The 13,246-nt window shown below is 45.5% G+C and overlaps 2 non-coding genes across 2 annotated transcripts; both read right to left on the reverse strand.

Moving 5' to 3' along the window:
• Nucleotides 1–5,355: 5,355 nt before the first annotated feature.
• Nucleotides 5,356–5,429, reverse strand: trnan-guu (transfer RNA asparagine (anticodon GUU)). The gene has a single exon. It is a non-coding gene; the product is annotated as a tRNA-Asn (tRNA).
• A 2,864-nt stretch (nt 5,430–8,293) lies between these two features.
• On the reverse strand, nt 8,294–8,366 carry trnav-uac (transfer RNA valine (anticodon UAC)). The gene has a single exon. It is a non-coding gene; the product is annotated as a tRNA-Val (tRNA).
• Between the last annotated feature and the right edge of the window lie 4,880 nt (nt 8,367–13,246).

The following is a 13,246-nucleotide window of genomic DNA, read 5'->3' on the forward strand; positions in this document are numbered from 1 at the left end:
AACAGAGTGGCCATTACCCCGGGGATCCCCAGTTACCTGAACAGAGTGGCCATTACCCCGGGGATCCCCAGTTACCTGAACAGAGTGGCCATTACCCCGGGGATCCCCAGTTACCTGAACAGAGTGGCCATTACCCCGGGGATCCCCAGTTACCTGAACACCGTTGTTCGCCATGTCCCTGATTTCACTTTACGTCCTTCACAGTCTCATCGAATTGTCTCGGTGCCGCCTGGCCATGTGATGATCCAAAGCGGTTTCCAGTCGGAATTAAGTATTTTCCAGAACATTTCTTCAACACCGGTGAAAATTCCTTCTCAAAATTCCTGGAAGTTTCAGCAAGACTTCTCCTGTGGAAAAAAAGAGACATTGGGTTAGGGGACGGAACAATTAAGGACCGTTCTGAAGTACTCGGTGTCGGCCTTGGCTCATTGGTAACACTCTCTCGCTTCTAGAATCATAAAGGTTGTGTGTTCAAGCCCCCCTCCAGAGAGTTCAGCACAAAATCCAGGCTGACACTGCAGTGCGGTGCTGAGGGAGTGCCGCACTGTCGCAGTTGCCATCTTTTGGATGGGACATTAACGCGAGGCCCTGTCTGCCCTCTCAGGTGGATGTAAAAAATCTCATGGCATCATTTCGAAGAAGAGTGGCCGAGTTCTCCCCGGGGTCCGGGGCCAATATTTCTCCCTTGATCAACATCACTAAAGTGGATTATTTGGCCATTGGCCACAGTGTTGTGTGTGGGATCTTGCTGTGCCCACAGTGCTGTTTGTGGGATCTTGCTCTGCCCACAGTGCTGTGTGTGGGATCCTGCTGTGCCCACAGTGCTGTGTGTGGGATCCTGCTGTGCCCACAGTGCTGTGTGTGGGATCTTGCTGTGCTCAAAGTGCTGTGTGTGGGATCTTGCTGTGCCCACAGTGCAGTGTATGTGATCCTGCTGTGCTCACAGTGCAGTATGTGGGATCTTGCTGTGCTCACAGTGCTGTGTGTCGGATCTTGCTGTGCCCACAGTGCTGTGTGTGGGATCTTGCTGTGCTCACAGTGCAGTGTAAGGGATCTTGCTGTGCTCACAGTGCTGTGTGTGGGATCTTGCTGTGCACACAGTGCTGTGTGTGGGATCTTGCTGTGCCCACAGTGCTGTGTGTGGGATCTTGCTGTGCCCACAGTGCTGTGTGTGGGATCTTGCTGTGCTGACAGTGCAGTGTAAGGGATTTTGCTGTGCTCACAGTGCTGTGTGTGAGATCCTGCTGTGCCCACAGTGCTGTGTGTGGGATCTTGCTGTGCCCACAGTGCAGTGTATGGGATCCTGCTGTGCCCACAGTGCTGTTTGTGGGATCTTGCTGTGCCTGCCACTTTTCCTGGAGTGAGCTCCCTTCACAAGGCTTCCGTTGTGTGTGAGGCTCTGGGCCGGGCTGAGGCTGTGAAAGACGATGGGGAAATGCAGGTTGTCCCGGGCTCCCGCTATCCGGGCCGCCCTCCCTCTAATCTCAGCGCCCGCCCGCCCGCTCGCTCTCTCTGGCCGGAGACTGGAGCCGCCCCCTCACCCCTGACCTTCGGCCCCGGGACAAACCGCCAATCAGCGGCCTTCTGACGTCAGCCAGCATTGTGGCGTCACTCGCCGCCCGGTCGCCATCTTGCTGTGACCCAGCTCACTGCGCAGGAGCGCTGTTGCGGCCATAAAAGCGCGCGATTAAAAGGAAAAGTGTCGTCAGTTTCCTGCAAAATCACCGCTCGCTCTTAACGGAGAGACTGAAAGTTTGTCCCGCGCCGCAGAGAGAAAGTGGCGGCTCATCGGGTGCCTCAGGTGCGCATGTGCGAGCTCTGCCCCCAGAGTGCAGTGCGGCCTGTGTCACAGAGATAGGGACCTTTCGCTGTCGCTTGGCATTGTGGGAGTTGCAGTCCGCCATTGCGCACCGGCTACAATTCATTGCGAAAGCATTGGACTGCAGATCTAAAGGTCCCTGGTTCAATCCAGTGTCTCGCCAATTTTGTTTAATTTGTTTCTGCTTCACCATAAGAGGAGAGATTTTCCGATCTCGAATCCGGCCTCCCAGACCAATAGGAATTAATTTGGTCCCCTCATCTATGATTTGGATGAGGGGACCAAATGTTGTACACAAAGCTGGATGGGAATGTAAGTTGCCTGTAAGCTGATGATACAAAGTTGTTAGGAGGATGCAAGTAGGCTTCAGGGGGATATAAACAGGCTAAGTGAGTGGGCAAGAACATGGCAAATGAATATAATCTAGAGAAATGTGAAGTTATCCACTTTGGTAGGAAAAACAGAAAAGCAGAGTATTTTTGAAATGGTGAGAGATTGGGAAATGTTGTTGTTCAGAGGGACCTGGGTGTCCTTGAAAAGAATCATGGAAAGTTAAGCAAGTAATTAGGAAAGAAAATGGTATGTTGGCCTTTATTACAAGAGGATATGAGTACAAGAGTAAAGACTTCTTACTGCAATTACATAGGACCCTGGTGAGACCATACCTGAAGTATTGTGTACAGTTTTGCTCTCCTTACCTCAAGAAGGATATACTTGCCATAGAGGGAGTGCAACGAAGGTTCACCAGGCTGGTTCCTGGGCTGGGTTTATTGTCCTTTGAGGAGAGATTGAGTAGACTAGGCCTATATGCTCTAGAATATAAGGATGAGAGGTGATCTCATTGAAACATACAAAATTCTTACAGGGCTTGACTGGTTGGATGCAGTGAGGATGATTCCCCTGGCTGCGGGAGTCTAGATCCAGGGGCAACAGTCTCAGAGTAAGGTGTTGGCCATTTAGGGCTGAGATGAGGAGACATTTCTTCACTCAGAGGGTGGTGAATCTTTGGAATTCTCTACCCCAGGGGGCTGTGGAAGCTCAGTCGTTGACTATATTCAAGACAGAGATCGATAGATTTTTGAATATTAAAGGAATCAATTATGTTCTTATGATATGAGGATAGTGCAGGAAAGTGGAGATGAGATAGAAGATCAGCCATGATCTTATTGAATGGTGGAACAGGTTTGAAGGGCCAAATGGACTACTCCTGCTCCTATTTCTTATGTTCTTACATGTAAACCACATCTGACCCTCTGGATCCGGCTCCAGCCGCCCGCTGCGTGTTCGAGTCCGGTTGTGGTGACAGCGGCTCAGGGTCGCGCTGGCTGGTTTTATATCAGGACAATGTTTGAGGGGGGGGCGGCTGTTCAGCGGTGGTGTGATACTAACTTTCAGAATTAAGCTTAATAGATTAAAGAGCTCTTTTTCTATTACTTTCGATTTACGCTCTGCCCAGTTTTATATACAAACAGTTAACAATGTTTAAGCGATGTGGTGTGTTGATTGTTTGTGCAGTAACTCTGCCACCCAATGTGAGCCTGAAAGACAATCACCCAGCCTGGGCTCGAACCTATCCAAGGGGCACTTGGTTGCCGGTTACCTCAATTGCTGAGAGTATGGTGCTAATAACGCCAAGGTCGCGGGTTTGATCCCTGCCCGGGTCACCAGAATATTTTCAGCAATTTACGGTTTTTCATGAAATTTAAAATACAAACTTTATAAGGAAACAAATCCACACCGAATCTCAATGGGGAATTATTTGGATGAACATCCATTGCATCTTCGACCCCGGGGCGGAGAGACTCATAGACCATGAAATTATAGATAGATACGGCACAGAAGGAGGTCTTTCGGCCAATCAAGTCAGCGCTGGCACATTGAAAGAGCTCTCCAATTAGTCCCACTCCCCTGCTCTTTCCCCACAGCCCTGGAAATTTCTCCTTTTCAATAGTAAACCAATTCTCTTTTGAAAGTTACTATTGAATCTGCTTCCACTGCCCTTTCAGGCAGCACATTCCCGATCACAATAACTCGCAGTGTAAAAAAATTCTCCTCATCTCCCCTTTGGTTCTTTTGCCGGTTACCTTCAATTAGTGTCCTCTGGTTACCGACCCTCCTGCCACTGGATTCTCCTTATTTTGAAAACCTCCATTAAATTTCCTCTTAACCTTCTGAGGAAAAGAATCCCAGCTTCTCCATTCTCTCCATATACCTGAAGTCCCTCATCCCTGGGCCCACTCTGAGACGTCAAACTGAGGATCTCGCTCTGCGTGTCCCTCTCTCTCTTTGTCTCTGTCTCTCTCTTTGTCTCTTTCTCTCTCTATGTCCGTCCCTTCTGTCCCTTTCTCACTCTGTTCACAGCTCGACTGTTGCTCTGACAGATTTTATATTTGTTAGTTCTCCTTAGTAGAGTTGTGAGTATCTTTGCCTGTCACGAGAGAGACCGGGCTTCATAATCCCCGATGGAAAGGATGCTTTTTAACATCCCCAATTTTAAACCTTTTGGATGCTCCTTGGAATAGTTAACAGAAAAAATGAATAGGGGACACAGATTTAAGATTTTGGGCAAGAGATATAGGGGGGATGTGAGGGGAAACCTTTTGACGCAGCGAGTGGTGAGGACCTGGAATTCACTGCCGATGGAAGTAGTGGAAGCGGAGACACTCAGTTTTCAAGGGAAGGCTGGATAGGCACTTGAGGGAAATAAACTTGCAGGGATACTGGGATAGAGCGGGGGAATGGGGCTGATTGGATTGCTCTACAGAGAGCCAGCACAGACTCGATGGGCCGAATGCCCTCCTTCTGTGCCGTGTGACTCTGTGACTCTATGATTCTATTACTTGCATTTGTAGACTGCGGTTCTCTTCTGTGATGTTCCAGTGACAGCTCACGGAGCAGAGTTTCCACAGTGTAGTGGTTATCACATTCACCTAACACACGAAAGGTCCCGTTAGAAACCGGGCGGAAACATTTTGTAAAATATTTCCCATTAAAACTGAATCAATATGAAAAAGTTGAAATAATTTTGTGATTAAATATCAATAAAGCAAAATATCTCATAAAACACGTGTATTTTCTCTGTACAATTCTGGACCATCAGCAGCAGTAGAATTGTATTCAACCACAATCTGTAGCCTCCTAGCCCGGGAGATCCCTCACTCTACCATTACCGTCAAACCAGGGGAACAAACCTGGGTCAGTGAGATGTGTAGAAGAGCAGGCCAGGAGCGGCACCAGGCGCACCTAAAAATGAGGCCATTCCAAACTGGTGAAACTGGATATGGAACAAAGGCGGGCCAATGCAGTTGAGATACAGGTTATCCAGGATCTAATTGAATGAAGGAACAGGGCTGAGGGGCTGAATGGCCTCCTCATGTTCCTATTAGTCTGTCACCAATAAGAGAATGTTACGAAACGGTTTTTTCGGATCCCTGTGGATGATCTCATACTCACCGACATTGTACCCAGTGCTGCAGTTTATCCCATGATCTTGCAGCCAAAATGCACATTTTGAAAACCTGGAAATGTTAAAACACAGTCCCTGGGTGGACTCGAACCACCAACCTTTCGGTTAACAGCCGAACGCGCTAACCGATTGCGCCACAGAGACCTGTTGGGAAATTAATTACAACATATACTAAAGCCGGAGATTACAGAGATAAAACCTCAGGTCAGAGAGAGCAAGATAGCGACTGTCCAGTCTCCGTTTACTTGTCCAAATTAAAGAATGTAACATTCATTGTCGGAACATGGAAATAGTCGCTGAAAGAAAATCCGTTAAACAAATTGTTTTGAAAACCAGCTTTGAGCCATTAGATCGGTTCATCAACCAATGGTGACGGTGAGATATTAACACGGTGTCTGGGTTTCTCACAACTGTTGGAATCTTCCCACGAGTTCTTTTGCTGTTGTATTTGTTCATCAATGTGGAGATCAGATATACACGTGGTCGCTTCACTGGGCGCCCTGGGAACCAGATACACCAGAGCACAGGCCAATGATGGGACTCTGCCCTGTCTGCTCTATATGGGGGTCAGTAACACACCGAATGCAGAACAACGAACCTACCACAGCCCGTAAAGCCGAAACAGCTTAGTTGGGCGAGCGTTAGGTTGACGATCCTGGGTTTCGGCAGGTTTTAGTTACTTTTTGTCTCCTTCACTATAAGAGGAGCGAATCAGGAAAAAAAAATCGCATCTGAACCCGCGTTTACTAAAGCAACGAGCGTGAAACCACATCCTGAGCCGGGGATTCGGCTCCAGCCGCCGGCTGGGGATTCTAATCCAGTCGGGGTCCCGCCGGCTGTTTTTATTCCGGGACTGAGTGAGGGGCTGTTCAGCGGTGGTGCGATCATAATTGTTAGAGTGAGGTTTGTTAAACTAAAGAGCTCTTTTTCTGTTACTTTTGATTTACACTCTGCCCAGTTGTATATACGAACAGTTAACAATGTTTAAGCGATGTGGTGTGTTCAATGTTTGTGCAGTAACTCGGTCACCCAGTGTGAGCCTGAACGATAATTCCCCAGCCTGGGTTCAAGCCTGGCCAATATTCCCTGACAATGTTTTCAGACCAAACACTGACCGATCGTTCTTACCACCAAAGTGGATGATCTGACACTTGCCCACATTGAACTCCATTAATCGCAGTTCAGGGGAGAATTAATAGAGGTGATCGAAATTATGGGGAAACAGTTTTCACTGGCAGGAGGGTCAGCGAGGCTATGGGGGAAGAACAGCGGAGTGGGACTGATTGGATAGCTCTTTCAAAGACTCTACATCAATTGCTCATTTTAATCTGCGATTGATAGATTTTTGTTAACCAAAGGTATGATGGGATAATTCAAGTCAGTGAGACTCTTTATAATTGTTTCAATCATCATTAATCAACCCACAACATTGTGTTGCTCACTGAAGGAATTGCTAACAAGTTTACTGGGTGACAGACAAACTGTAATAACTTAATATAGAATCATAGAATCAGACAGCACAGAAGGAGACCATTCGGCCCATAGTGCCTGTGCCTCTTTGAAAGAGCGATCCAATTATTCCCACTGCCCTGCTCTTTTCCCAAAGCCCTGCAAGTGTTTCTTTTTCAATTTATTTCTCTTTTGAAAGTTAATATTGAATCTGATTTTACCACCATGTCAGGCAGAAAAATATTGATATTAATGTTATCCACGTCCCATTTCACACAGTAATTTCCATGCTTTGCATGTCATGAACTTTTATCACTTCTGATTTTACACACTCTATTTTAGGAGTTTGCTTAAAAATGCTTGTGACATCAGCCATTGTTGGATTTAAAATGATTGCAGCCCCTTTCCTTAAAATCTCTGCCCCAAAGTGCTGTTGATGCTCATTTGTTGAGTATATTCAGGGCTGAGGTCGATTGATTTTTGGACTGTAGTGGAATCAAGGGATATGTGGATAGGCAGGAAAGTGGAGTTAAGGTCGATGATCAGCCATTATCTGATTGAATGGCGGAGCAGGCTCGGGAGTCATATGGCCTATTCCTGCTCCTAATTCTTTCGTTCTTATGTCCTTTCACAGGAGAGCAAACTCGCCCCTGGACCTGCATAAGGAGCAAGTTCCAACAAAATGTTTCCGCGTACCTGATAGCTCCGACACTGCGGAAACGTCTCCACTTTCAGCACCAGTTCAGATGGGAATGTTAAGCGAGCAGTTGAACCGCTGAATCCCACTTTTGAGGGATGTCCCAAAGCGTTTCACAGTGGCGTCAAAAGAAATGAGTTGCACTTAGTAATTAAATATAAGCAAAGTGAGATTTGAACGCACGCTCCCAGAAGAGACTGCGATTTGAACGCAGCGCCATAGACCTCCCGACCAGCCTGACTGTTGGAAAGCTCCATTGCAAGTTCTCACTTCCGCATTTAGAAAGTTTCAGTCCGGGTGCTTGTTCAATGTTGCACGGAGGCTCATTGACCGGGTTATCATCTCCCTCGGGGCTTCCTGAGCCTGTGCTCGGTGTATGGGGAGGTTTGGCCCGGGTCACTGGGATGGACAATAACAACCTGAGCTGTGAAAGAGCGAATAATTAATGGGTTTGTCTCCGTGCCTGAAATGCGGCTTAGATCTGTTGGTGTTAACCGAGGCCGGGGCTCCGAGATATTGCATTTTGTTCACGTTTAATCAGAGGAATATCCGGTCAGGAGCTGAAAAGGACCAAGAGCTGAAAAAACACAAGAAAAAAGATAAGAAATATCAGCAATTGTGATAAACTCTTTAAAGTGTTATCTGGTAGTTTAGTGGTTTAATTCTCTTAATCACCATTCATTAACCGATAGCGTTGATTTAGCAGAATGAAAGAAATGCTCACACTGAGGGACAGTCGAAAATAAATAACTTAACTTTAATAATTTGCGAAACTTTTATTCATTGATGAAATTTTATCACCTATCTGATTTTACACACTGTATATCAATTTACTGTACGTAAATAATACTCTCGACCATAATGTTTCCGCCCGGGATCGAACCGGGGATCTTTCGCGTGTAAAGCGAACGTGATAACCGCTACACTACGGAAACTACTGATGCACGCCGTTTCCAGAAAAATCTGTTCAGGGAGTAGGTGAAATGCTGACTCCCAGATTCTGACTTAATTTCCCATCACTAACATTCTCTGAACAAAACTGCACACTTCAACAATGTTCCTTTCTAACTCATTAAAGTCCCGAAATGTCTTCCCTCGAATCTCCTGAATCTGATGCCTCTAGTTTTCCCACTCAATCAATGTCCCTTTGCAATTTCCTGCGCCCATCTGCACTACTTACTCTGCCACTAACTTAGTGTCGTTAAACTTGGTAATATATGCCTATAGAAGACTTTAGGATTACCTTTTATGTTAGCTGCCATTCTATTCTCAGACCCTCTCTTTGCCCCTCTTATTTTCCTTTTCACTTCTCCTCTGAACTTTCTATATTGAACCTGATTCTCAGGTATATTAGGATAGTTGAAGGCCCCATTATCACTGCCATAGTCATAGAGTCATAACGGCACAGAAGGAGGCCATTCGGCCCATCGAGTTCGTGCTGGTGTTCTGTAGAGCAATCCAGTCAGTCCCATTCCCCCGCTCTATCCCCGTAGCCCGGTATGTTTATTTCCCTCAAGTGCCTATCCATTATTCACTTGAAAGCAGTGTGTGTCTCCATTTCCACCACTTCTGTCGGCAGCGAATTCCAGGTCCTCAACACTCGCTGCGTAAAAAATGTTTTCCCAACGTTCCCCCTGTATCTCTTACCCAAAACGTTAAATCTGTGGCCCCTAGCCCTTTTAACATCAACTAGTCGGAACAGCCTTTCCCCGTCTAGCCTATTCAAACTCACGATAATGTTGTGCACCTCTATCAACTCACCACTCAACCTCCTTTGTCTTAAAATACACCTGTGCCGCGCCTTGGGACGTTTTACTATGTTAAGGGCGCTATATAAATAGAAGTTGTTGTTGTTGTAATGAAAACTAATGCAGCTTCTCCAACCTGTCCTTATAGCTAAGATCCCCCATCCCCAGAACCATTCTGGTAAATCTCCTCTGCACCCTCTCAATGGCCTTCACATCCTTCCTAAAGTGTGGTGACCAGAACTGGACGCAATTCTCCAGTTGTGGCCTAACCAGCGCTTTATAAAGGTTCAGCATAACTTCTCTACTTTTGTACTCAATACCTCTATTTATGAAGCATTATCCTATATGTTTGTTAATCACTCTATCCATATGCCCTGCCACCTTCAAGGACCTATGCACATTAACTCCCAGGTTCCTCTTTCACTGCACACTCTTTAAAACTGCCATTACGTGTATTGCCTCTCGCTGTTCCTTCTGCCAAACTGCATCATCTCACACCTCTCTGTATTAAATTCCATCTGCCATTTGTCTGCCCATTCTGCTACCCTTTCTATGCCCTGCTGCAGTCGATTGGTATCATCCTCACTGTTTGTTACACCCCCAAGTTTGGTGTCATCGGCAAATTTAGAAATTATACTCTGTACTCCAATATCCAGGTAATTTATAAATATCACAAAAGCAATGGCCCCAGCACTAACCCTTACGAAACACCACTGTCTACCATTCTCCAGTGTGAAAAACAGCCATTTACCACAACTCGCTGTTTTCTAGCCTTAAGCCAATTCCTTATCCAAGCTGCCACTGACCCACCTATTTCGACAGACTCAATTTTATTAACCAGCCTTCTATGTGGTATTTTAATCAAACGCCTTCCTAAAATCCATGTCGGCACCATCCAATGCATTTCCTTCTGTGCAGACTTCAGCGAACATCCCCATTGCTGGCCTTATTTTGGAGGGAAGGTCATTGATGAAGCAGCTGAAGATGGTTGGGCCTAGGACACTGCCCTGTCTAGGCCCCTCGTGATTTTGAACTCCTCACAATCTTCTCTGCTCTAAGGAGAACAACCCCAGCTTCTCCAGTCTATCCACGGAACTAAAGTGCCTCATCCCCCGAAACATGCTTGTAAATCTTTTCTGCCTTCCCATCCTTCCTAAAATGTTGTGCCCAGAATCCTCCATCTGAGGCGTAACCAATGAGGTAAAGAGACTTAGCAATACTTCCTTGCTTTTGTACTCTATGGCTCTATTAATAAAGCCAAGATCCCGTACGCTTTTTAACAGCCTTCTCAACTTGTCCCACCACCTTCAATGTTAGATAAATACACCCCCAGGTCTCTCTGTTCCTGCACAGGATTTAAAATTGTACCATTTAGATCATATTGCCTCAGTTGAATCTTCCTACCAAAATGGATCACTTCACACTTCTCTGTATTAAATTACATCTGCTGCGTCTCTGCCCATTTCACCACTCTGTAGATGTCCTCATGAAGTCTGTTACTTTCCGTCTCAATATTTACTACATTTCTGAGTTTCCTGCCATTTGCAAACTTTGATATTATGCCCAGTATACCCAAGTCCAGGTCATTAATATATATCAGAAAGAGCAGCGGTCCTAATACCGATCCCTGGGGAACAGCACTTTATACTTCCCTCCAGCCTGAAAAATAACCGTTCACCACTATTTACAAATCGTACTCATTCTATAAACACCCATTTTATATATAAACACCAGACCCATATACACAACAACAACGTGCATTTATATAGCGCCTTTAAAGTAGTAAAACGTCCCAAGGCGCTTCACAGGAGCGATTATCAGACAGAATTTGACACCGAGCCACATAAGGAGATATTAGGACAGGTGACCGAAAGCTTGGTCAAAGTGGTAGATTTTAAGGAGCGTCTTAAAGGAGGAAAGAGAGGCGGAGATGTTTAGGGAGGGAATTCCAGAGCTTAGGGCCTCGGCTCACACACACAGTTTATATTTTTACACAGCCTTGTTTGCAGTTCTGAATATTTTTTTCCCGCTGCAAGTTTAATTGTTTTTCAGAAGCTGCACGACCAGTTGTGTATTTGGAGCAGTTTCCCAGTTTATTTCCCTGTGATGTGATGATTGTGGGGGCTCGGTGTGTGTAATTGGATTTGCTGCAGTCAGCCGGCAGCAGGCGGTGAAAGCGGGCGTGAGACGGTGAGTGACAGGTGGGCGCTGCTTCTGACACCCGGGGGACTCGAGTGGGCGGGGATTTTAAAGCCCTTTAATTACTCCGAGGCAGGAGAAATGAAACAGTGTTTGTGGTACGTGTATATATACAAACATCGCTGTTTGCCCTGTAGACTTCGTGGCGCAACGGTACCGTGTCTGACTCTAGCTTAGAAGGCTGCATGTTCAAATCACGTTGAGGTCGTCGTTCTTTTGGATAATCCCGGAGTTAATATTTTCTTTGCTGTTTCACAATAACCAGATCCTTGCTCTAAAGTCTGTCTCACTGTTTCCCCAATGTCAGGGAGAGAAGCGCCTGATGCCCTCATGTATTTAATTTTACTATTCACAAATACAGTTATTCGTTCAAAATCAACCTGCAGGTGGCCACACACAGAATAAACAGAGCCAGAGAGACAGACAGAATCGGGAAACACCGGGAAATAGGCAAGAGATATTGACAAGCAGATGTTTCCGAGACCAGAACCTGTCATCATTGATGAAGAACTGGAGCCTGTCCCAAAAACTATCAACACAGAGCTGGATATACTGGGTTTATAAAGATTGCTGCTATTGCCAGCCCACCTGTCCTCTCTCGGCACTTGGTTCTACCCATAGCCCTGAATAAAGGAGGTAATGACCTGGGGAGTGGATTACCTGAAGAAACTGAAGATGAGAACTCTGCTTCTCAGATTGCTGGAAAGATGCCGTAGTTTTGTGTCTAAAGGCGCTTTGCGATCTGAACATTGCCTGGACCCCTGTGGTTAATGAAAGGTCTTTTGATGCTTGATTTTCTTACACACCTTGGAATTCAGGAGAACCTGGTTCATGGTTTGCAGAACAAGTTAAACCCCTGGAGCAGAGCCACCAGGCGCCTGGCTGCAAGCAGCGACAAAGATGCTTAAAGCGATTAAACGCGGTGAGTTCAGTCGCCAGACTGTTAGACTCTTAATTTCAGTGTTCGTTAGTTCGAGCCCCACGTTGGGCGAAAGCATTTTGTTAAACTTTTATGTTGCTTTCACGGGAAAGCATCATTAATTAATCTTCTTTTGCACAATGAAAGAAATGCTAACTGAGGTAGTGTCGATAGTTCAATCATTTGTACCGTTGCCCACATCTCATTATATACACTGAACCTTAGGAGTCTGGTTTAAAAATGGTCATTGCTGATGGCACCATGAATTTGGGGAGCTTTGGTCAAATTTAACAGGACCGGTTATTTCTACCGTGCACAGAAAATAGAATCAGTAGTGAACATAAAATCCCATTGTGCTGAATTGCAGAATCAACGCGATCAGCTTTAAAATAAAGTGAAATAATTTTACAGTGAAAAGATTTGGAAGTAAGTGTTACTTGTATTTGTGCCTTTAATTAAAGTTTGTGGCGTCTGACTCCCTTTCACGTCTCTGACGAAGAAAGGAGGGGCTTGACGTTGACCAGACTTCACGGGCCCTGATATCTGTGATCTCATCCTTTATATCGAGTTGTTTCTCACTTGTTGCTTGGTGTCAGCTTTAGCTCAGCGGTTACTTCGCTAACACCTGTTTAAATTTAAGCACTGCTCTTGCCGCGGGCGCTGCCTAGCGTTTGTATTGTCAGTTTTAATCCCCTTTTACATCGAAACACATTGTAACCGTGATTTTAATTTAGCAGTGTGAAATTTTTCCAGGACAACTTTAAACGATTCATAACCGATCCCTTTCAACACTGTGACCCGGGTTCGATTCCCGGTTAGGGAATTAAATTTGCTATCACCGTTTTTAATTAATTAATGCGAAGTAATTTTATTAAATTAATAACATGCATCTAATGCGATAAAATAACAATTGATTTAATAACCATTATTGAACCAATAACTTTCTTTT

The sequence above is a fragment of the Somniosus microcephalus genome, unplaced genomic scaffold, assembly GCF_052327205.1.
Source record: "Somniosus microcephalus isolate GS21.2 unplaced genomic scaffold, FLI_Smic_1.0 unresolved_chr4, whole genome shotgun sequence".
Lineage (NCBI taxonomy): Eukaryota > Metazoa > Chordata > Chondrichthyes > Squaliformes > Somniosidae > Somniosus > Somniosus microcephalus.